General features: G+C 36.0%; 1 long non-coding RNA gene across 2 annotated transcripts in view; it reads right to left on the bottom strand.

Annotated features, from left to right (window-relative positions):
* LOC108743410 overlaps window positions 1-22707 on the bottom strand; it is a 175588-nt gene that overhangs the window by 46292 nt on the left and 106589 nt on the right. For both annotated transcript variants that reach the window (XR_001938821.1, XR_001938819.1), the window contains exon 3: window positions 14013-14096. This is a non-coding gene — a long non-coding RNA (uncharacterized LOC108743410). The remainder of the gene's footprint in view (window positions 1-14012; window positions 14097-22707) is intronic.

Here is a 22707-nt window from a genome sequence, read left to right as displayed (position 1 = left end):
GACATACATCTCCAAAAAAAAAAGAAAAACTTTTGGGTGTTTCATTCCCATCAGCTAGTAATGCTGGTATGCGGGCAGTCCCTCCGGACGATGCCGGAAGGTAGGTCGGAAGGCCCTCTTCAGCCTGTTTTTAGGAATCGTGGGAATGGGTGGGTGGTGGTTCTGTTGAGAAAGTTGAGACGGACGAAATGAAGACAGAAGAGAATGAAAGATTATCTGTGGAATATTATTGCCTCAGCATTTGCCTAAGTGATCCAAGGAAACCACAGAAAAACTTGGACCAAGGCAGACGGACGCGGAATCGAACCGGCGTCCTCCCGGATGCTAAGCAATGGTTTAAACATTTCCACTCTTTTCTATCCTAAGTTAATCTTCACATTTCCCTAAAACTAGAACAATCCATATTCTAGGTCTACCTCTACCCCTCCTAACTTCCGTTTCTGCCTCTAATATGTCTCTGACTAGATCTTCATGCCTGAGAAGGTGTCCTATCTCGCCTATTCCTTATTGGCTTCCAATGAGTCCTCTGTTCTCCTATTCTTTCTAACACCTCTTCATTTCTAACCTTCTCTATCCACGGTATCCTCATCATTCGCCTGTAACACTACATTTCGAATGCTTCTAACCTTTGGTTTGCGCCGTGGCCATCGTCCTTTATATCCCTACTAGTCCTGACTTATTTGACTTCCTAGATACCTAAAATAAGCCACTTCTAATTTTTCGTCTCCTATCTTTATATTTGCTCTTTTCTTCCTACTTTTTCTTCCCTTACATACCAGTATTTTTGTTTTACTTTTATTCATTTTCATACAGTACTGTTTAGTCAATACGTCACCCCTGCTGTTTAATATTTTTCGGAAAACACACGAAAACAGCCCCCAGTGAAATTTTTATGAATAATGTAAATTGTCTCACTGACGGTGAAAAAAGTGTATACAATATTAAACGTGACAGTAAACAGTAAATTGAGACACAACGGACAATTTCGAAAGCAGAAATTGCTTCGAAATCGATCCTTCTCAGTGACCTCCAGACCTGTTCTTTTTCTGTTTTGTTTTCATTGGCCACTAGTCTCGTTAAGTCGCTATGATCGTGCAATTATTGTTTGTGAATTTCAACGTTGTCCGTATCTAGGTCTCTATGAGGTCGCAACTTTTTTACCTGCGTATGTAAATCCTGCATGCAACGTCCTTCTACTTTACTACCGAGCGACCTGACGTCTGACGTCTGAGTTCAGGTGGAAAATTCACTCTGCAAATATTTGATTAAATAATTGCTCACAATAATAAGTTACCGCATCGAACGTTCAAAAGCAGGAGCAACACGCTCATTACTGTCCTTTAATTTCAACTCTTTCTTTTACGCGCGACTAGTTTTAATTAGCGTCTATGCTAATATGCATAAAAATAATATGTGTGAAACAAACCGGCTTTTTGCATAATAATAATTTAATGCATAATTTTTGCAATCGTAACATTCATTCAAAAAACGCAACCTGTTTTGTACCCGCTTTACAATGAGATTTTACAATTAAAATAAAAAAAACAATAGCAATCAATTCTAACATTCTTAACTTTTAAATAATAGTTCAATGTTTTATGTAGTTTATTATATTGTAGTTCTTAAACGAGTAATTACATTCCGGACATTCATAACATCAGTTAAATAAACTTCATAAGCTTGAAAGCTCACTAATTTATTTAAAATACTGTACACAAAATAATTCCTGAAGAGACATAGGGCAATTATTCGGAATATTTATAAGTTTTACAGTAGAATGTTCGGATAATAGGTGGGACAGAAACAGGGTGTAGATGTTAGATAATAAAAGTTCCTTATGTCCTTTGAAGATAGGTCACGGTGATTCTTTAAAAGAAAGACAGTATAATTCTTCGGAATATGGATAAATTTTAGAGTACCATATTCGGATAATAGGTGGGACAAGGTACGTTTCCATGTAGGAACAGAGTGTACATATGTAAGATGAAATTTCCTTATGTTTTTTTAGGTTACTTCGGAATCATTCCTTAAGAGTGGCACATGGGACAATTCCTCGGAATATGGATAATTGGTAGGTTCGTTTTTATGTAGAAACAGGGTGTAGATATAGAAGTCTCGTCAGGATTAGTTTCCTTATGAATCATACATAAGACAATTCTTCGGAATATGGATACATTTTACAATAGCATACTCGGATAATAGGTGGGACGGACTACGTTCAAAATATGGTAGATAAAGAAGATGAAGTATCCTTATGCTTGTCTTGTCAGCATAATTATTTAAGAGTGGAGTATACGATAATTATTCCGAATATGGATAAATTTTACTACAGCATGTTCGGATAACGTCCTACTTGGGGTACGTTTCTATACAGGAAAAGGGTGTAGACGTACAAGATGAAAATTCCTTATGTCTTTTTAAGTTACATCGCAATGGTTTCTTAACAGTATCACATAGGACAATTCTTCGGAATATGGATAAACTTTACAACAGCATGTTCGGATAACAGGTGGGACGGGGTGCGTTTCTATATAGAAACAGGGTGTAAATATAGAAAATACATGTTTCGTCAGGATGATTCTCCTTATAAATGAGACAAAAGACAATTCTTCGGAATATAAATAAATTTTACAATAGCATGCTCGGATAATAGGTGGGACGGGGTACATTCCTATGCAGGAACATGGGGGTAGATATAGAAGATGAAGATATAGAAGATGAAGTATCTTGTATTGTCAGGATGATTATTTAAGAGAGGAGTACATGGTAATTATTCGGAATATGAATAAATTTTACTAGAGCCTGTTCGGATAACAGGTAGGACGGGGTACGTTTCTATACAGGAACAGGATGAAGACGTACAAGATGAAAATTCCTTATGTTTTCTTAGGTTGCCTCGCAATGATTTCTTAAAAGTGTCACATAGGACAATTCTTCGGAATATGGATAAATATAGAAACAAGATGTAAATATAGAAAATACATGTTCCTAATGTTTCTTTTTAAGTCTTATCAGGATGATTCTCCTGATAAATGAGACAAAGGACAATTCTTCGGAATATAGATAAATTTTACAATAGCATGTTCGGATAATAGGTGGGACGGGGTATGTTTTTATACAGGAACAAAGTAGAGACTGTAGATATAGTACAAGAAGATTCTTTATGTTTTTTTTAAGTTATGCCTTTGAATTATTCCTTAAAAGTAGGACATTTCTTCGGAATATGAAATAAAACTTAAAAATGTACAAACATGTCAAACGTAGATCTCGATATAGGTACTGGGCTGCTTTGTGTCCCTTATCGACCTACTGATACGTCAAACTATACGGGAACACATTTATGCAAACAGAATCGTTACAATAATAAAATCACATTACGCCAATCAAGTACTTAATCTCCTGGTATTACATGTTAATTTAATTAGAGACATTGCACATTCCTTTTCATTTTATTATTAACTCACATAAAAACCATAAAGTGCGAGGTTACTATAAATAAATGCATGTTAATTACAGTCGGGGTGCCTCACGTTCGTAGTATAATCTTGTTAATGTCCACTGATTTATGTTTGTGGAAGGTGTGGCCAGCACGCGTTATCTAGTCGGCCATCTTGTTTACACACGTGTTGACAGTTGTAGACTGCCCACTTATTAAAACAATTTAATATCGTATAGTTAGTCGGTTAAATAACTAACTAACTAACTGATCCTGGTGGCCTGTCGTACGGTAGCTTTGTTAATTACTTTTTTTTTCGCTCAATGGGTGCAACAGCCTTCCACAGTTATTATATGTCCATATACATGTATACCCATAATCAATATTTATTTATCCTTGTATTCAATGGTGTAGGAGGTTACGGATGTGAACACCTTACATACCAAACAATTGTTGAAGTTTTTCTAACTCCTAAGCTTTTAATCATTGATGGCGCCAAGTTTTAAATTTACGATTGACAAGCGCGAGCATTTTATATTTAAAATATTAAAAACACGTTTACATTATTCACTTATGATTTGAATAGATTATAAAACAACGATAGAGTGGGAGATTGCTGTAAGGAATATTCAAACTAATAGAAGAAAGTTCACCCCTAGGGACCACAGTCTGAAAACTGACTGACGTCCACTTTTATACTTAACTAGAATAGGAACTATTTTTTATTTACTGTCATAATAATATCAAACAGCATATATACCAAGTTTCAAGTAAATTCAACCATAAATAAAGTATGTCCCAAGCAAAAATTGCAACACCTTTCCCTTTTTTAAATTGTCGAGATAGATCTTTCAGAAATTAAATGAGAGACCATTAAAACAAAGTTTCAAGTAAATCTGATCACAAATAATATATGTTCCATTTAAACATTGCAACTCCTCTTCACCACTCATCCCCCCCAACAGAGATTGAATTTTTTAATCAATTTCAAGTAAATCGAACCAAAAACAAACATGCAATCTTAACAAATGAAAGGCTAGACTGATGTTTTGACTGATAAATTTTTTGTTTTGCTGTCAATTTCGTTTTGTCATTCCATGTCAGTTGCGTTTACATATACCACATTTTTCTCGTGGAAAGTGATAAAAAGTATCCTATGTCCTTCTCCCGGTTGTAAGATACCTCCCCATCAATTTTCAGCCAAATTGGTTCAGCCGTTCTTGAGTTATAAGTGAAGTAACTAACACGACTTTCTTTTATATATATAGATTTGACTTCCCCTGTGCTGCTATTGAAACACATCAATTTGTTTTGTGTTTTAACTGATTGTGTTCCTTTTTTTTTTCATGAACTCTTTCTACCATTAGAATTGCTAGAATTGACAAACAGACAGATATGTATGTGAAAGAAGAATTAGAAGGAAAACGTATTAGTTAAAATTTCGCAGTACGTTAACCTTGATCATGTACAGACAAAACTTGTTTGCGAATGAGAAAGGAATACAATAGAATCCGTTAATTTTTGGTATAAACTGTGTATGGTACTGAAGAGATCATATAGCTGTACTTTTTGGTAAGGTCTAGTTAACCAGGTTACTTTCTGTTGTTAATTCTCATTAGTTTGTCATTGTATACGCAAGGAATTTTTCTGGAGTCAGACACCTCACTTCATACACTTATTAAAAGTAGATGAAAAGAAGTACCAAAATAAAGAAAGCTATACAAGAAAAAGTGTAAAAAATGATTCCTACGCTGGAAATAAACAATTTAAGCCCTGGCCACCTTCGATCTGGATGCATTACAGACGTATACAGATCATAATTTTACACGTTATACTGAGATTGGCAGATGATGGGATCTCTTCTCGAAAAAGGATAACAAAGGGACGGGGGAATGGGAATGATCTTCTAAAACACTAAACAAGTGTTAGGGGCAGAGATGTGGAGGGGTTAGGGGTAGTAATAAAAGATCGAATTGGTAATATGTACTTATACAAGTGGATCTGGGATAGGAGAGGTTACAACACTAAATGAGTGTTTGGATTTGAGAGGTAGAGAGGTGGAGAGGCAGACGATGGAGGTAAAAAACTAAATATTGAGATAGAAACTAAGATGGCCTAGCTTAGAGGTGGGCAAACTTTGTCTCTACAGGAGCCGCTACATAAGGATAGTTTGGGTCACTTCGTATCCTTCAATGAGCACGAGTGAGTAAGCAATAATGACCTATATTTTTATTTTCCCTTCCACGCCTCCAGCAAGTCCCTCCATCCCGTAGGCATACAAAGCATATGAAAATTTTCTTATGATCGTCCCGTAGCTCAGGGGTAGCATGCCGGACTACGGTCGCAATATCCACTTTGGGTGGCACTTGGCTACGGAAGAGGGGACTTACCTACGAAATGGAAGGAATAAGAAAGGGAAAGAATCATCTCACTCGCACTCGCAGGAGCTATACCTGAGGAGTACGCAGGAGTCAGAAGGGTCGACTTTGCCCAACTCTGGCCTAGCCCAATCATGACCCAAGTTGGTTAGATTAAACCTTTTCAACATCGCAGAAGATACCATGAAGGAAAGGCAATACATTTATTGTAACGATAACAGTAATAACTGTTTTTTTTTCTGTCAAAACCGAACCCAGCCTAAAGAAAATACCTTCAAAGCATAATATATTGAATTTACACGTTTCCATTATAAGAGAAATTTTCCTTCTATATAATCAATGAAGGCATGAAGGTCTAGTCAGAGACATATTAGAGGTAGAAACGGTAGTTATAAGGGGTAGAGGTTGACTTAGATTAGATTACTGTTCGCAAATAGTTAAGGATATGGGTTGTTCTGGTTTTAGGGAAATGCGAAGATTAGCTCAGAAGTGGAGCTGCGTGTCCAATCAGTCTTAGGACTGACGACCTTATGATGATGATGACGTACAGATACTCCAATTCAATTCATTTTATTTTATTCAACATTTCCCTTGGTAAGCAGTACTCAAGATTTTTTCATTAAAATATTGTTATGAAAAAAATGTCGACAGTATTGTTACGATCGAACACATCTTCCGTTATATTAAACATTAGCCAACAAATTCATTAACCTTTTGTCAGTGGGTGGCATGTTAAGGAAAGATTAAAGAGCTGATCTTTGCCCATTGTTAATCTATAATGGACACTGTGACAATAAACCCTGCTAATTATTTAAGTATCAGATTTTTTACGGCGCGATCGAACAATAGCGATCGATAATGAAGACAAAAGGACTAAACGGTTGAGGAAGTACCAAACGATGCGGTCAACAAAAACAAAAAACAAACTCTTTATCGCTTAACGATAAAGATAACAGACGTTAATAATAATGCCAACGCTAATTAATTTATGAACGACCGATGTATAAAATGCAAGATCAGCTAAATTATGTAGGTACTAAATAGGCTAATATCATTATGCGCTTCAAATTTAACAAATAAAATGTTTTTAGAATGAACTCAATTAGGGGAGCTAGTCGATAACATGATTTATTAACAGTTATTGAGAAAAACCGTAATTATTTAAGTGATTTTCTCATTCTTCAAACTTAACTTAACGCCGCTTAACCTATCAACCTTATCTAATTGACTTTTCATTTGTGTAAATGTTTTTAGAATGAGCCGAAAATGAGCGCGAAATATGCAAACTTATTGGAAACATGTCGCTTAACTTATCAACCTTACTTAATTCACTTTTCATTTGTGTAAATGTTTTTAGAATGAGCCGAAAATGAGCGCGAAATATGCAAACTTATTAGAAACATGTCGCTTAACTTATCAACCTTACTTAATTCACTTTTCATTTGTGTGAATGTTTTTAGAATGAGCCGAAAATGAGTGTGAATTGGTCAAAATTTTTTGAAGCATACCGCTTAACTTATTAACCGTACCTAAATGACTCTGCATTCGTGTAAATGTTTTTAAAATAAGTCGAAATCACCTGAATGACTTTTCATTCCTGTGAATGTTTATAGAATGAGCCGAAAATGAGCGCGAAATATGCAAACTTATTGGAAACATGTCGCTTAACTTATCAACCTTACTTAATTCACTTTTCATTTGTGTGAATGTTTTTAGAATGAGTCGAAAATGAGTGTGAATTGATCAAAATTTTTCGAAGCATACCGCTTCACTTATTAACCTTACCGGAATGACTCTGCATTCATGTAAATGTTTTCAGAATAAGTCGAAAATCTCCTGAATGACTTTTTATTCCTGTGAATGTTTTTAGAATGAGTAGAAAAAGAGCGCGAAATGTACAAACTATTCGGAAACATGTCGCTTAACTTATCAACTTTACTTAATTCACTTTTCAATTGTGTGAATGTTTTTAGAATGAGCCGAAAATGAGCGCGAAATATGTAAACTTATTAGAAACATGTCACTTAACCTGTCAACCTTACCTAATTGACTTTTCATTTGTGTGAATGTTTTTAGAATGAGTCGAAAATGAGTGTGAATTGGTCAAAATTTTTCGAAGCATACCGCTTAACTTATTAACCTTACCTAAATGACTCTGCATTCGTGTAAATGTTTTTAGAATAAGTCGAAATCACTTGAATGACTTTTCATTCCTGTGAATGTTTTTAGAATGAGCCGAAAATGAGCGCGAAATGTACAAACTATTTGGAAACATGCCGCTTAACTTATCAACCTTACCTAATTGACTTTTCATTCGTGTGAATGTTTTTAGAATGAGCCGAAAATGAGTGTGAATTGGTCAAACTTTTTCGCTTAACTTATTAACCTTACCTAAATGACTCTGTATTCATGTAGATGTTTTTAGAAAAAGTCGAAATCACCTAAATGACTTTTCATTCCTGTGAATGTTTTTAGAATAAGTCGAAAATGAGTGCAAAATGTGCAAACTATTTAGAGACATACCGCTTAACCTATCAACCTTACCTAATTAACTTTTCATTTGTGTAAATGTTTTTAGAATGAGTCGAAAATGAGCTCGAATTTGTATATAATATATCTGCTTTAGTAAACTTTTATTTAAGAAATTCGTGACCACCTATGTCATTTTGTCATTCCTCTGAATGTTTTCAGAATGAGCAGAAAACGAGCAATGAACGTGCCACTTGATTTATAATAGCGTATTCAATAAATGCATGAATACTAGGTTTCTAGCATCGAAAATAGACCTTAAGAGTCATAAAAGAAACATTTTTGATATTCGTAGTAAATTAAATACTATTAATGATAGTTTAACGGTTTTAACGATTCATTAACATTATACATATTTAAACAGAATAGTGTAAGAGAAACTTTAATAGTGTCTGTAGTTTAAAATATTTCAACATCAGGTACACAGAAAGGAAGGTTGCTCATTACAATTTAACATTTGTTTAGTAAAAATCCTTTGTTTTCGTTTCCTTCAGAACATTGCTCATCTCGTTTTCTTTATTGATGTTTTCGTCAGGAAGCCTTGAACTAGAAAAAAGTTTTCACTCACCCGTAGCGGCCTGACCTCAAAACGTATTGTACAAAACAGCAATATAATGGAAAAAAATGCATTTCTAGTAAATATTAAACAGGTCAATAAATACTAACCAATAAGAAATGTGCAAGGAATTACTGCATCCACACATACGTACGTTTTATGTCTTTCGAAGTATTATCTGGATAGTTGTGATCTAGCCATCAATTAACAGAATTTGTGTCAAGAATTCAGTTTATCGTTAAATGTTCTGTAAATGTTGACTCATATATATTTTGAAATCCTTCATAGAATCAAACTAATCTATCAATATTAACGGTGAAAATTCATTTAATTTTACTCTACTACAAATTACCTTAAATTAATGAGAAAAAGCTGTTAATGCTGTCACACCCTCGCCGGGAATCGAACCCAGAACCTACGAGAGGTGGCAACAGCGATTCGTCGAACTATTATTTTGAACCGCATCAAATAACCTCAAATTAATAGGGTTTGGTCTCGGGTTCAATTCCAGGCGAGAGTGTGACAGCAAAAACAATTTTTCTCCATTAATTTGAGGTAATTTGTAGTGAATATTAAATGTATTTCCACTTTTATATTATATATTTATTAACCACTACTCTTAAAGTAATCTACCAATGCTTGATACAAATAATTTTTCAATTGGGGACTTTAATAGAAAACAATTAGCTGAGTTGAAAGCAGCGCTCCAACCCCTCTAAATTTGTAGCTTTATAATCCCATTTGGTGTAGAGGGAATGATACGAATTTCCGAAAGAGAGCCCATGTTTGTGTCATGTGGCTTTGTTCAATAATCCATATAAAGAATTTTGCACAAGTATATCAGGAGTGATGTTTGTAGATAAAATAAATTATTTTGTTAATAAATTTATGTCATTAAATCTCAAAAATATCAACTGACGATATGGAGTCAGTTTTTTCTTTTCAACTAATTCGTACCATATACGAATCTGACATGCTAATATCTGCTAATTGAAAGAAGAACGCCAGGTGCGCCATCGCCATGATAATCGATACTAACCGATACATAATCGGTATAGGTATGTGTACAAAAGCACACCTACCTACCCATAAGAACACCTACCAAATATTACAGTCCATCAGGTCAAGGTTGGCCAGTTAGGTATTATGTACTACAGTCAGTGGGAGCTGTCTCACACTTGGCTCCATGGATAAGAATGACTATAATTACTGAATTGGAAGAAAGAGGTTACTATGGGTCAGTTAAGTTAAAATCTGCATATACAGGGTACATGCCCATATTACTTTGATCATAGTAAGTACCAAAATAACCATTAGGTAAATGTGTAGAGTTCTGGAGCTGAAGCATTTTATGATTATCCACTGCTCCACTGCGACGATGGTGTATAGGCGCAAAATGAAGAAGGGCATTACATTCGACGATCTTTTACCGAAAAATAATAGCTAATTTTCCCAGAATTCCTCAAACATGCTTTCGACGATCTTTCACCGAAAAATAATAGCTAATTTTCCCAGAATTCCTCAAACATGCTTTCGACGATCTTTCACCGAAAAATAATAGCTAATTTTCCCAGAATTCCTCAAACATGCTTTCGACGATCTTTTACCGAAAAATAATAGCTAATTTTCCCAGAATTCCTCAAACATGCTGTACCACTAATAGTAACTGAACGCTGTTTATTCAATTTAATTCCAAAAAAACCTTTTAAAGGGGTATCTGCTAAACAATGTGAGCTACTATAACCAATACACCCAACCACTGCAGAAGTTCCAGCATCTTCTTAGACCTACTTCTTCTTTCTGTTTTACAACTTCATTACCAACCACTCTAACATCATTATTAAAATAAAATATTCTTCCAAGGTAATTGCCCCTAAACGGATCGTTAGTTTATTCGTTGTTAGGTGAACAATATCAGACATGAGAAACGGTTTAAAGTGTAGATATGCAGGTATGTAGTTTAAACGCATGCATCAACTAAAGAGTACAATCACCATCGCCGTCGTCATCGCGGTCTGCGACCATAGTTTGTTGGCTCGCTCTCACTTACGTAATTCGTCGTCGTTGTTTGAGCTCACGCGCGCTCAAAAAAACAAATCTCGTTCACTTGTACGGTAGTGCACAAGTAGGAATGTAAACCGCTGGGGTTGTTGCGAAACCAGTTAGCCGGTGGCAGTGGCGGTGTCGGTGTCTTCGTTTTGCTACTTGCTGCGTTTGACTTGTTCGGGCGACACGACACAATTCCTTTCCCGAAGACTTGAGAACAGCAAGCAGAGCAACAACCAACGACGACAAACAAATAGAAGGAAACCGACGCGACGCGACGACCGGAGCGAAGCCGAGGAGGTCGCATTCAGCAGCCTCGAAACGCATTCGACTATATTATCCACTTTTATACACCATCAACTGACCGTTTCCAAGTAATCCACGCACACATGTCATCTGTACTAGAGAACAAAATGAAAAATCAGTCACAATTACTCTATCCAAGTATTGCCATAACACTTCAGCCCCTTCCCAAGAAAAAATGTGTCAAACTGAAAAGACACCACAGTATATGAACCAGAAACATTCCAAAATTCACTAACACTTCAGTCCCTTCCCGAGAAGAAATGTGTCAAACTGAAAAGACACCATAATAGGTACATGATCCAGACACATTCCAAAATTCTACTAACGAAATCTTCACTGGAGATGCAGGAAGTCTAAGTGGCTAGAACGAGTTTCATGGTACTTGGATTATCAATCACAATTACTCTCCCTAAGTGTTGTCAAAACCCCTCAGTCCCTTCGCTAGAAAAAAATGTGTCAAACTGAAAAGACACCACAATACATGAACCAGAAACTTTCCAAAATTCACTAACACTTCAGTACCTTCCCGAGAAGAAATGTTTCAAACTGAAAAGACACCACAATAGGTACATGATCCAGACACATTCCAAAATTCTACTAACGAAATCTTCACTGGAGATGCAGGAACTCTAAGTGGTTAGAACGAGTTTCATGGTACTTGGATTATCAATCACAATTACTCTCCCTAAGTGTTGTCAAAACCCCTCGGTCCCTTCGCTAGAAAAAAATGTGTCAAATTGAAAAGACACTACCACATTATCCAAAACTCTATCAACAAAATCCTCACTGGAGATGCTGGAAGCTTAAAGAGGTAGCAATAAGACAACCCGTGTTGGACGACGTGCCTAAAGCATCATCATTATCAGTCACTCTACCGAAGTGTTGCCATAACACCTCAGTCTTTTGCTTAGAAAAAAATGTGTCAAATTGAAATGGCACCACAATATATCCATAAAATTTTCAAAATTCTGCTAATAAAATCTTCACTGGGGATGCCGGAAGCCTAGGGAAGTGTTGTATAAAGCGACCTTCATGGTATTTCCAATCTTAAACGCCAGAAGAAGATTATGAGAAAATCACTAGTAAATCTTGTCGATGCAATGCAATATCTACTAACGGGTGAATCCACGACTAGAAAGATTGAACGAAAGCAGCCAATCCGTTGCTAACTCTGAAGACTGAAGTGTCTCATAATAAATTTTAAGAATTATTATCCACAGACGTTTTGGTCACCCGTACGGTGACCCTATGACTTCCTGAGATTACAACAATTCGATATTGACAGGAAGGAGTAAAGATGAGTTTCCATGCAATTTTCTGACTGACGACCTCATGATGATGAAGTCAGAAAAGATTTTATTTAGCGATTATTGAAGATACTTCAAATATATCTACAGATAACCCAAAAATATTCGAAGAATCCCATACAATAGAAAAAGAAAGCAACGCATCCTTCATTTTGGATTATATCAGGACGATTTTTATAAGAGTTATTGGAGGAGAAGTTTCATTTTAGTTTCTTCCACAGTACAAAAGCATTCATTTGTAACACTGGTGCTCGGTGCTCTCCTCTTGAATTATACAAATGAACAGCGTAAATCACGACGATACTGTTGTTGCTCTCTTTCTTGTTCATTTATTTAATCTTTATGTGCGTATGCGTGTACATGTATGCTTGTGCCTAAGTCTCTAAGTAGAGCCAAGAAAGACGAAGGCGGACCCGTTATTACTTCCTATGCTTCTTAGCACTTGTTAAACGAATAGGTACGTTGCCACATCATAATACTAAATGAATAAATATAAAATAGCCTGCATTGTTGGAATTGAAAAGCGAAGCGCGACATCGCATCAACACCACTTTATATGCGCATTACATGACTGTATATAAATAAATAAATAAATATACAGTTACAGACAATCGATCGTTAACAGGATGCTAATAATGCTTTCAAATGCCAATAAATCCAATCGGCGAAGGATCTGCTATTATCAGTATATCGCATTAACAGTTCCAAAATCAATAAATAACATAATACTACAAACAGTATATCGCCATCTAGATATTTTCGGTAAAGGTCTAGGTCTTCGGGGGTGGGGGTGGGTGGGATCGAAAGAGGAGGTCTCCCCTACCACTGTACCATAAAAAGTTCGTGGCGGTCTCACCCCCATAAAAAGTTATGGTGGTTGAAAGTTGATTATTTTGACAATTTTCATACACTATAATTCAAATAAAATTCAATAAAATAGTTTACTTCAGTCCCTGAAGAAGGTAACTTTGTTACAGAAAAGTGCTTCGGACAACTACAGTGTCGTGTTTTGGCGTTGGGGTTTTGAGCTATTCTGTTTGTTCTACAACAACCGCCAAAGNTTTATGTATTTTTCATTAGTTTTACCTTTGAATATTGTTTAAGAATGACTATATAAATATTTACATGCCTAGAAATGTATAAAAATTGGCATATTTATTAACTTTGAACCTCCATAACTTTTTATGGCGGTGAGACCGCCACGAACTTTTTATGGTACAGTGGTGGGGGAGACCTCCTCTTTCTATCCCCCCACCCCCACTCACTTCGGGGTTGGGTGCCATCATCTAGACCTTTACCGTATTTTCTGCCAACAGTGTAATATTTCAAATTTACTGATTAATATGTTAGATAACATCACGTTGGAGCGCAATTTAAATAAAAGAAATTACTCCAATTGTACATTCGATGACAAAAACGTCTGTAGTACCTAGAAGACAATTGAAATCACTTACCCTTACAGACGCAGATTCAATGCACAAAAGTGTAAAGTCTAGAAGGATACCAGATCTTGACATTGGAAGGATTACTGTCATCATCTGTAATAAAAATAAATACAGATAGGAAACAGTCAGAAAGGTAATATAGTAAAGAAAATTGTCGTCACATTTACTTATAATCTATCACGGTTAATACTCGATTAAACAAGTTGAGTTTATTGAATTATGGGCTGATTTTCTGTGGTCCATGGAGATCTTCTACACAAATTGTTTTGCTCCTTCAGTCAATCAAACACAATCGCCACTGAGGATGTTGCCACAGGTGAGCAGCATCAGACTTGACATTGGTACTCAGCTTTCTACTCACAGCTTAGCCCTTATAAATTACAGGTACAATAGATACAAAACATTGTAGATACACTACTTACAATTGGTGTAAATGTGATGAGTACACGTTACATATATTATTATGAAAATGCAGCCCGATCTAATTTTATTTGGAGCGTCGAATAAATATTTAGTCAAATTCAAGCAGACAGACGTAAACTTGTTTAATGGGTTAGTTTGATTTTACATCCGCTTTTACGTTTTAAAACAAGTAACGATTCCACATCTGGCGATGAGAGCCCATTTTTAACCGCACATTGTAACAATCTGAAGCCATCGGCAACTTTAAGTGCAACAACAAATGTTATTCAATATATTTGGCACCATTTACGAAATCGAAAAATACAAATAAGACATAGCATGACCTTTTACTTTTAATAAATACCAATGTGCTAAATTGTACGTATTGTAGAAATCTACGAGTGGATTTGCTAAAGAATGCTGAAGTTAAACTTTCCAAGGTTAAATTTCAGACCAGGGACATCTCCAAATCAAAGGGTATTTTATTCCCACCAGCTGTTGGTGGCGAGTGATGGCTGTCCCATTGGCCTACACTGTGGTGCAAAGCGGTAACACGGTAACACCTTCATTAGCTTCTTTCAAGGAACATGCGAATGGGTTGTAGTGTCAAGAGAGAAAAGAATGAGATAGACAAGACGAAGTTAGAATAAGGGTGAAGGATTGTTTGTGGGATATTCCTATTTCAGTACGTTCCTACAGGATCTAATGAAACCTCAGGAAACCCTGAACCACAGAAGATATGCCCAGAATAGTGTATTAAGCTAAAATTCAGACCTAAAGGACATGGTTGGCACCACTGCTAATAATATCCATATTAGTTTGACCTTACCAACATAAAATAATTTTGTGAACAATTTAGTAAATGTCCCAAAACTGGAACGACATGGATACGCTTTTTAGAATCCTTTAATAATCAAATCAAATTTTGGTACCAACTAGGTGTTACTGTTACAGCCCTTAAGCACCTGTTTCAGCAAATTTTGGTATATGTATTCCAAGGCTAAGTTTTGGCCTAACACTAGCATCTAGCCGAATGGGTATATTCAACACCAACACGATGAAATTAACATCTAAGTACTTTATCTTTGTGTCCAAAATGAAGTAAGTTTTAATGCTACAGACGCAGGAAGTCAAGGAGGTAACGATAAGACAACCCGTGGCTAGAACAAGTTTCATAGTACTTGCATTATCAGTCGCAATTACTCTATCCCAGTATTACCATAACGCATTAGTCCCTTCTCTTGAAAAGATGTGTCAAACGGAAAAGACCCCACAATATGTATATGATCCAGAAACTTTCTAAAATTCTACTAACGAAATCCTCACTGGAGATACAAGAAGTCTAAGGGTGTAACAATAAGACAACTCGTATTGGATGTAGTGACTAGAATTAGTTTCATGATACTTGCGTTATCAATCACAATTTCTCTATCCAAGTATTGCCATAACACAGTCCCTTCCCAAGAAAAAATGTGTCGAACTGAAAAGACCCCACAATATGTATATGATCCAGAAACTCTCCAAAATTTTACTAACGAAATCCTCACTGGAGATGCAGGAAGTCTAAAGAGGTAACAATAAGACAATCCATGTTGGATGAAGTGACTAGAACAAGTTTCAAAGTACTTGCTTTATCAGTCACAATTACTCTCCCTAAGTTGTCATAATACCTCGGTCCCTTCGCTAAAACAAAATGTGTCAAATTGAAAAGACACTCCAATATGATCCAAAATTCTATCAACAAAAACCTCACTGGAGATGCTGGAAGTCTAAGGAGGTAGCAATAAGATATATAATTAATACATTAATAAGAATACAGCCCTTAAGTTTCCGTTTATTTAGCCATTATAATACCACGCAGTACTACAAAAATGCAAAAATAAAATTAAAATTGCCTTCTAAGTACGCAGAAAATTGTAGGTTTTACATAATAGGGAACGTAATGAACGTACATGCATACATAAACTTGTAAAATTGCTGACCTTGCACAATAAATTCAGACATAAATTAGTCTCGAAAAAACATGTTATTTGCCTGATTTTAAAGTAAAATGATAGTGAATACTTGTTAATGGAGAAGTTACCAGCTGACCTTGAAATTGAACAAGCAGCAGAAACAGATAATTTTACTCACATATGAGCGCATTTTTTATATTAAAACTGTTACTATGTGTCAAAAGGTATACATAAATGTAACCACAATGACAAAGAATACCCATTAATTACCAATTACAATATATTAGATATGTCCTTATAATATTATTTTTTATTGAACAATTAAATTTTCATTAGTATTAATTTTGTCAGCTTTATTTACTTTTTGTTTTAAATAAATAGTGACCCCCGATAGCCTTCACTGCTAATTGCATTATTAATTTTACACCACAAAGCGAATGTCAAGTCTGATGTGATGACTTTTCGTCATCTTACAATCCAGCACGTATTAATTAAGAACGTTCTCATCACCTCAAAAAACTTTATTGCATTAAAAGATATACGAATTACATTACAAAACCTAATTGAGTTATCATGTCTTAATGCAAACGCTTGCAAAGACATGTCATCATCACGATGAAAATACTATTTAAAGTTTATTTGACCAATATTACTTTTTAAACAAAACGCCTTAAGTGATAATATCAGAATAAAACAAAGAGGGGCTGTATTAAGGAGAGATTATTATATAAAATACATAGTAAATCTTCGGGTGGGTAGTTAACAAATTCTAAAAATAATGTTAAAAATTTTTGCTTGGAGCAAGAAGATGTGGTCTCATAGGAGAATGGTGAGATATTGGAAATACTCTGTGAAAACTGGATATCACTAAGATAAGGAGAAGATAGAATGAAGAGACAAAAAGGGCTGATGGTTAGAGGCATATTAATACCAGAAACAGGAGTGAACAGGGGTAGATTATACATTAGAAACGATTCACAAATAATGAAGAATGTGAGATGTTTAACTTTTTAGGAAATATGAAGATTCAAGAAGAAAAATAGTACAAATACGTGTTTAGCCAATCTTTCCCGTAGGAAAAATTTCCATTGAAGTTCAATGGGAATCAATGGAAAATTTGTAAATTCCATTCAAAACCATTTGGCATAAATGGAAAAATAATTGTTTCAATTTACAATATAATTCCTGGCCACATATACTATTAGCCTTTTTCGATACAGTTTTTGCTTGCTCAGGTGTAAGAGTAGTGATATTGCCAATTAGGTGGTGGAAAATCAATAATCTAGTTTTACCTATGCGTGCATGTTGGGGGTACGTGAGGGACCACCACGGCAGTAGAGTGAGAGATAAGCAAGGTGGTAAGACGTCTGATTAAAACGGTATATTTCATTTAGACGTTGAGCATTTTTGCTCAAAAAAGACGGAAGACGTATTTATGGTGATTACACGAAGACGTATGTATTTTGGAAGATGCGATACATTGAATATTGTATATAAGTTGTATATATTTAGTTCCTGTTTGTTACTCGTTTTGTTGTTTGCTGTTTATATTCATTATTATGTTTATTATATATGTATTTAACTACCCGGAGCCTTTTATTAAACAACCCCTAGACAAGTGAAAAAGCCTACATTAGAAGCATTGTTTGATGATTTTGAACCATGCCAGAATATAGAGGAGGCCGAAGTCATCTGTGAGAGTGATGTAGTTTTATCAGAAGCAAGTGAAAAAAATCTAAACACAATGATGAAGAGCCAGACATCCAAGCACGTGCCTTGGTTCAGGTACCTGAAGAACCAAATTCTCAACAAAACATTATGGATTATGGAAAAAAGCATACTGATGAAGTTCCAATGGAACGCAATGGGATTTCCATTGCTTAACGCAATGGAAATTCCATTGAGTTCAGCATCCCATTGAGTTCGGGAATGGGAATCCCATTGGCAATTCTCCATTTATTACCATCAATCAGTGGTAATTTAATGGCATTTTTTTAATGGAAATTGGACCTGCGACATTGTGGATGATAATGATAAGATTTTTTGGTTAATAAATCGAAAACTTCGCCTTCATGTTTCAAGTATTTCGAGTGCAATTTGTATTACGATTATTTTATACCAAATTAATTGAATATACTGGGCATTTATATTAGGAAAACAGCCTTTTTATCTTTCCACTTTAGACAGTGGGTGGTAAGTGGTAAAATTATTTCCGCTACACCTGTAATTACCAAATTAATGATCCTTATATCCAGTAATTATTTATTAAACCAGCCCATAAGATTCGAATGGCTATTGTAACAATTACGTTGAACTTTAATGTCCTCCGGAGCAGTCATTCTTTTGATGTTCGTACGTATGAGTGGTGTGTACTTATTTATTTTTAAGATCAAACGGAGGCTCAACCTCGGATCTAATGGGAATAATAACCGTGAATATTCCTCCTACAAGCCACTTATATTTTAAAGAAGTAAAACCCACAAAACAACTTTGCATACAGTGATGACATCTAAGAATCATATTATGTAGAAAGTTTCTGTCTTTAAAACGACCAGGTCAATAGCCGAATAATTTTTCTTTCGATGTAGTATGTAGGTATAACATTTCAACACATTAGTTTAGTTTACAATCGCTACTATCGATTAAAAACAAAACTAAATTTTCAATGCGAAGTCAAAATAATTTTGTCTCTCTAGAAAGCGTTACTTTCCGACAACAAATAACGCCTAATAATTGGGCAGATCCCAATAACGTCAAAACATCAAAGTTGCGTATGCGTCGAACAAACGGGTTTTCGATAGGTACTTAAATAATAACCCCATGATCTACTTTACCGTAAAGACGTAAACTATTTATATTCAAACTATTTTTAGGTTTTTATTCGGCTATTAAGAAGTTTACGCATTGCGGATTCGGATTCCGAATTTTATATTCGAAATGCCCAAGGAATACTCTAAAATAACCCGTTTGTTTTCCGACAATGCCGGCGGCAGCACCATTTTATTCCACGTAAGTGTATTTTCGAGCACAACCAATCGGCCAAATGGTAATTTAAGAGTTGCCATTACATAACAACTACATAAACATAAAACTTTTCCTTTTTTTTTTTGATACCAAACTATAGAAAAGTTACTTTAAATGTGGGCCAATAACTAGGTTCAGAAATACTCAGTGTCACCCCACGAAATTGACACTCATACAAAATCCAAAATTCATAAATGATTAAAAACCTAGAAAGCGTTTAGGTATCCAAAGTGTAATCCTCCTGGGGTGGCAATGTACAGGGGGGTGAATTATATTTAAAGAGAAATAAGATTACACACAGTAGTGGATTAATAAGTATCGGTAGTGTTGCGGTGATATAGTCACAAGGGCGTCCAGCAGAAACATAAACATCCCTACACATATCCTTATAATAATGTTAATTGGCTGAGGCTTAAGTGAAGTAAGCACCTATGCTCGAGGTGTTCTATGATCCCCAAAAGGGATGACGAGGGTGTTAGTATGTCTTTTCAGAGCCCTTATAAGATTATATCCAAAAATAAAAGGAATGTACCACGCCTCCGCCCTCACGCTGGCGAATTCAGACTATCTCTCCAAGAAGCCAGCACTACAAGGTCAAGCTCTCAAGTAAGGCGTGCCGAAGAAGTTGATAACAGGTATCAATCATCTGTTTATCAATTTCAATTTCATCAAATACCCAAGAAGAAAAAAGCAAATAGTTAAGGTTGTTTTAATTTTAGGGAAATGCGATGATTAGCTCAGGATAGGAAAGAGTGGCGGTGCGTGTTCAACCAGTCTTAGGACTGACGACCTTATGGTGATGACCCAAAAAGTACAAGGTTTTATTGAAAGCTTAGACTTACCTGATTGTATCTCTTTCGGGCCATCGATATAATGCGTACACGTAAAAAAAGATTATGATTCCCAAGGCATGGAAGTCCATAGCCAGGTTGTTGTGAACTCTGGATTCTGCTATCGCGTCTTGACACCCCTGAACAAAGATATTTCACCAAGATCGTTTACATTAGGGCATTGTGATGGCGTAAGTTCTTAAACTATCTTACAGCATTGTATTTGTTCTAGTGAATATTTGTTTATTTCCTTATATGTCCATGTAACTATCGAGAAAATACTATTTCTAAATTAGTACATTTGGATTTGGATTGGTAAAGTGCGACCTGTTGGCACGTACTGGATGGGGTGGTGGAAGGAAATGTAAAGGAGATTCCCTTCGATTCAGAAGGTGCTAGTGATGACCAAAGCAACACCAAGACTGTCCCAGTATTGGTATTGGCTTTGTTGATACAATCCCGATCTTGGTGTTGGACTTGCGTGTTAAGTCTCGGCTTTACTCATTCTCATGATGTTTTTAATACATAATTAATATTCTGTGGCATGGAAGGGGTAAAAGAGGGTAGTGAGGGCGGTTTGTTACCAAACGAGTTTATTGTGCGAGTTATTTCCCGTAGAGACCGCGAGTGCATTTCGTCTTTGCCAACGTAATCATTCGCGTTCCATTGCTGAAGAATTCAGAGCCGCGTAAATTTACCGCTATCGTTAATCAATTGTCACTATTATGAGAAGAGATATCGTCAATGAGTGCCAACAATGTTACAGCAGCCTCCTCTTCTTTTCTCGTTTGTTTCATTCGTCGGCCGAGCCGTTCTGTTGACGCGCGGCGCGGTGAAGAACCTGCATGCCACACGATCTTCTTTCTTCCTTCGACAACGCAACTCAGCGGTTTTACCTTGAACGGTCATTCAGTGTTTGGGAAGAAGAGAATCACTCATGTGAGTGAGTAACTTGGATCTTTTGTGCTTTGTACTACTACTTATACGAACTAACAACCTCTTATTTCGGACGCCATACAAGAACGAATCAATGAACGACCACTGCTACCGAGCATCAGACCGAAAACTGTTATTCACGACAAACTATCGAGCAAGTTGATTCTGTGTAACAGACTTGATTTCGTCCGGATTTTAAGGAAAACTATTTAAGCATTTTTTAATAACGTTCTAAATGGTAATACAATTTGATAAAAGCTAATAGAATTTGGCGTTTCATAGACTTCCGAGGATGTAGTTGACTATTTTGGGTTTCCTTTATGCTTTATCCTCGATTACATAGGATACATGAACGCAGAAGAAGATTTAATTAGAAAAAAGAAGCTACAAATGCCGGTGAACCACCAACTACACATGGGCGGTGGTGGTGGTTGTTGGGGAGAAACCGATGAAATTATTTGTGAAACATTACTGCCACAAGGCCTTGGCCCATAGGATTCTAAACGACCTTTAGCGGTGTGAGTGCGAGTTACCATCTTAGCAAACACGTGTCAAGAGTTCAAGCATGGAGTCAAAAGTGGTGGCTCTGCTTGATGGTATATCATAATAAGCTTTAAGGAGTTTCGATAAGATTATTTGGATGTACGAGGGATGTTCTGGGAAATTAGCTATAATTTTTATTATTTTGCTAATTTTCGTCAATATTACAATGTTGTTTTTCAACATACTCTCCATTTAACTGAATACATTTATCCCAATGATAAACTAATTTTTTTAAGCCGTCCTCAATGAACTTTTACGGTGTCTCCTCAATCCTCCTATTTATATGTTTTATGTCAGTTAAACGTTCAAATCGAACACCTCTTAAGGGTTTTTTCAAAGCTGGGAACAGATAATAATCACTGGGTAACAAGATGCTGGGAATAAGGTGGGTGCGCAAGCAATTCCCATTGTAAATTGTTCAAAACATCCTTCGTTTTTCTTGCGGTGTGTGGTCTTGCATTATCCTGTTGCAATAACGAACGCTTATGCAACTTTCCAGTTCGTCTTTTGACAAGTACCTGTCACAGTGATTCGGGTATTAAATTCGAATAATATTTTGCGTTAATTGAAGTACCTTTCGCCAGATAATCCATAAAAATAATCCCTTCGCAATCCCAGAATACACTAAGCATTACCTTTCCAACAGACGGAACTGCACGCGCCTTCAGTGGAGGTCCTTCTTCAGGTTTGCGCCATTATTTCGATTGAGTTTTGGTCTCAGGATTGAAAAAAGTAATCCACGTTTTGTCAGTAGTTATTATTCGTTACCAAAATTCATCACCATAATAGGCTAACAGCTCTTGAAGTTGACGACAAATATCAGATCTATTGAGTTTCTGTTCTGTCCCAACAGCCTACAGAGCGGCATGGCCTAGAGGTCTAGACCATTGCTTAGCATTCGGGAGGACGCCGGTTCGATTCAGGGTCCGTCTGCCTTGGTCCAAGTTTTTCTGTGGTTTCCTTGGATCACTTAGGCAAATGCTGAGGCAGTAATATTCCACAGATAATCTTTCA

This window comes from Agrilus planipennis, unplaced genomic scaffold (genome assembly GCF_000699045.2).
Source record: "Agrilus planipennis isolate EAB-ADULT unplaced genomic scaffold, Apla_2.0 scaffold19, whole genome shotgun sequence".
In the NCBI taxonomy this organism is placed as follows: domain Eukaryota; kingdom Metazoa; phylum Arthropoda; class Insecta; order Coleoptera; family Buprestidae; genus Agrilus; species Agrilus planipennis.
The sequence above is the reverse complement of the archived record's forward strand: the minus strand, read 5'-3'. Positions and strand labels throughout refer to the sequence as shown.